The sequence below is a fragment of the Gavialis gangeticus genome, unplaced genomic scaffold, assembly GCF_001723915.1.
Source record: "Gavialis gangeticus isolate Ggan-Ray unplaced genomic scaffold, GavGan_comp1, whole genome shotgun sequence".
NCBI lineage: Eukaryota > Metazoa > Chordata > Crocodylia > Gavialidae > Gavialis > Gavialis gangeticus.
The window spans coordinates 55,134,479-55,138,218 of NW_017729029.1; the positions used below are offsets into that span (position 1 = coordinate 55,134,479).

Consider the following 3,740-nt stretch of genomic DNA (forward strand, 5'->3'; position numbering starts at 1 on the left):
TCGCTAGAACCGTCTGTAGAAACCCCCCCCCCCCCCAAAAAAATGGGGCAATGATTGCAGTGGTGGTTGCAGTGGTGTTTGGTGTTTTGCTTTCTTTTTTTTTTGTTTTTCCTTCAAGTCATACTTAAACATTCCCCCTCTTCCTCCCCCTTCCCACCAAGGAGTTTCAAGGAGCTGAGCACGTAACGGATCAGGCTCCAATGGCTTGTTTTATACTGCAGGTATGACAAATGCTATCCCCAGTGTTCTGGTGACCTAGCAAGAATGCTGATGTCTTGGAGCAGGTGATAAAGCTAAGTTGCTTTCAGTGGATGGTAGTATTGCCTGTCTCCCAATCCTATGGTAAGATGCAGCCTAGGGACATGTAAGTGTCTACAGAATGGCACTTAAGGTTCCCCTCATGCCTGTAAGTGGCTTTAGAGCTGGCGTGAGGCCTTTAAACACACAACACATTCTTTTCCAGAAAAACTATAACAATGCTGACTAGTAAGAGTCACAAGAAGCACTGTGGTGATGTTTACGTATTAAACTGTGCCTTAAAGCCCAGGCAGGGAATTACTAATTAGTCAAGTTTCCATGTACCACTTTATCGAGTATGCAATCATCTGATCACCTGACACAATTAATACAAATTGCTGTGTCTCCAGTGTTGTTGCCCTCCAGCTGAGGAGCGTTGCCAAGGAAAGGTTTCAGAACTTCTCTAGGAGAATTAACTTCTGTCATTGCTTTTCTCCAGGGGAAGTGGCCAATGAGTGTAGTCAGGAGAGGGGACAAGAAATGGCTTAAATGCAAAGAGTTGTTTCCATAGGGTCCTTCATTGTGAAGGAACCTGTCTGGAGGGGTGACCTGCTTTTGTCTCCTGGGATGGGGTGCTCCCCCTTCTGTGTCTCTTGAGGTGGCCAGACCTAGCTCTTCCCACCCCCCATTCCCTATGGCCCTAGAGTTGTTCCAGGTAGATAGCTTTCTGACTCCTGAGCAAGGATGTGCCTGCTTCAGCTACCTGTGTAGGCCAATCTTCACATGTAGCCACTATCCATTCTGGGCAGCTATACTGATAGAAACAGGTGGCTGAGAAAGAAGGATTAGGCAGAGGGACTCTTTGACTAAGCAGCAGCCAAGGATAGGGTATTGTGAATTCCCTAATGGGCTTGGAGTAGAACTGTTGTATTGGTAAAGAAAAAAAAATATATTTGGTAGCAATAAGTATCCTTTCTCTCCCCCACCCCCCCCAGTTGCCATGACATAATCAAGGAGCATTGGGCCGTGCTTCCAGTGAAGTCAAATGAAAGACTCTGTCAAATTCAAACCAGGTTCTTCATACAGCAACAAGGCGGCTATCTCTTGAACAAGGGCAACTAAAAGGAGGGTGTAGTAGCCAAAGCTACTTCAGCCTGGTCTTTTTACTGTCGTTTCCCAAGATCTTCATTTGTGAAGGAAGCTCTTGGTTGTGTAAACTGGAAGAGAATAACTGATCCTTCAGCTTTATTCTGCACTGCAAGGCCCGTCCAGTCTTAGGCTTGCAAATGTTCATCTTGGACCTTGCAAGCTGTGTATTGTGCCCTTAAAGCAGGGGGGGAGGCAGGGGAGGAAATAAGACTCTAGTGTGTGCCTTTGGATGACTTGACTGTCTTCATGAATGCTTATAATATTCTTTCCCCTTCCCTGATTGACTTGGACAAAGAAGGAATAAATCTGTCTTTCTGTTAGGTTTTTCTTTTCTATGTCTAACTTCATCAGATCTTGAAAGCAAGAAGTAATTGTAAGAGTACTTGATCAGCTGTGGCCAGATGATTGCTTGACATCTTACTGCGTGCTGCTGGGATTTGTGGGTACAACTGATCTGCTTCATTGGGCAAAACGCATGTCCCATTGTTTTTCAGGGTCAGGTCCCTGTTGCTTCCAGGAGTAGCCGGGGCCCAATCGTGAGAGAGAACCCTGGGGTGTGTCTCTGCAATGGGGGAGCCCCAGGTTTTCCCATGAGCAAATGAGTGCCTGGGGGATCCTGGGATTGCCTCTGCAAATGGAGGACTGGGCAGGTACTTCAGGGGCTCAATCTATATGCCTCAGGAAAGAGAATCACTGGGGTGTGCAGGACTGGGTCCCTGAAGCCCTGGGAGCAACTACCCAGGGAGGCTGGAAAATGTAGGCAGCTCCAGGCTGCCTGTGCTCGCCAGCAATAAAGCAAACAGACGTCTGCCACAATATGGGTGCAATGGATTTGTGCCACTGCTGGCAACCACAAATTTTGGGCATTTGTAGTGTGCCAAGGGGCATGGACTTATGTTTGCTTAGCCTTTGTGCCGCCATAGAAGTCTTTATGGTGGCACAAAGGTGCCCTCTCTTTCCAGCCTGTACTCAGCTGAAAAGTTGACATCCTAGAAGGGATTTCTGAAAGTGCTATAAAATATACTGGAACTGCATTATCTGAATTTCCCGGCTAAGAATGTTATGACTTCTGATCAGAAACCTACAAGCATCTTTGTTTAATGTTTCCTCTTATGCTGTAGAGAAGCTAAGATTCAGGCTGAAAAAATGGCATGCTTTTTTTGTTAAGGGGACTCTAATTGAGCTGCTCAAGATAAAGAGCTAAAACAGTAGGCAAAAGAATGGCTCTCTGCTGCGAAAAGTGGGTTTGAGGAAGTTGTTTCTCTACCATATGTTGGTAAAGCGTCATGTTCTGACATCCTGTAAATATGCCAAAGAAGAAGTTCAGAGCATTTCTCCGCCACCCCTACCTCTTAAATCATGACTGCTAAAAGCCTTGACGTTACTGGGGACTAGATAACAAAGCACAGCCCAGCACAATATAACGTTCTGTCCAAGGTATCTTAGTGAACGTGGGCTAACACAGCATACCAAAAAAAAATCTAGTGTTTCTGTATTCTTATCTACAGATGTGTAGATAAGATAAAATGCATTTTACACTGTGCAGCCATACTCTTGAGAATGAGCCCAACCCTTAATTTTTGTAAGTGGTTGGTTTTCTAATGCACTGAAGACTCGATGAATGCTGAATTACAATTTGTTTTGTGCAATCAAGACTCTAGCAATGATCTGGAAATGCATTGGATACTCATTGGGGTCATCCTGTCATGTTTTCCCCTCTCCCTTTGGGAGACTGTGTATGTTATCACACCCCCTATGGAACTAAGCTTTTGAGAACTGGAAGTCGGTCATTAAATATTCAGAATTTCATTTTTCGAGATGTGAATTTTAAATGCTGGAACAGAAACTGAGGGATTTTTTTGTAACTAGAGAGGTCATTGATCTTGATATCAAGTTCCTCAATTTGGCAAATCCAGGGCACGGTGAAGAGACCAAACCAGCTCCAAAGTAAATTGGACGTGGTCCATTTGGAATTGGTCCAACTGTATTGACCTTCAAAAGGGTACATTTTGAGCAATGGTAGAAAAGTAAATTTGTAGTCCAGCTTTCTTGTGCCTGCCTGCTAGTAACTTCTCAAAGGAGCACTTTGAAGTAGCCTGTGAACAAATTCCCACATTGTTGCCATGATTCATGAGCAGCCTGTTTTCCATAAGTCTCCATTCTACCTCTTCAGCTTCAAATCTCTATCCTTCTTTTGGCATATCCAGTTTTCCAGATTGGTACTGATCTAGAGCTTCAGTTCTGGAGGGCACATATTGTCTCAGTTCCTTCCTGATGTCAAACCCTTTTGGTTCCCCTGTGCAGAATATATGCATAATTTGCTAGTGTGCATCTTTTCTGAAAGTACCTTTTTT

General features: G+C 44.5%; 1 protein-coding gene across 1 annotated transcript in view; it reads left to right on the forward strand.

Moving 5' to 3' along the window:
- The window catches only part of RNF128 (ring finger protein 128, E3 ubiquitin protein ligase), a 78,270-nt gene that overhangs the window by 51,437 nt on the left and 23,093 nt on the right, over positions 1-3,740 (forward strand). The window lies entirely within an intron of this gene.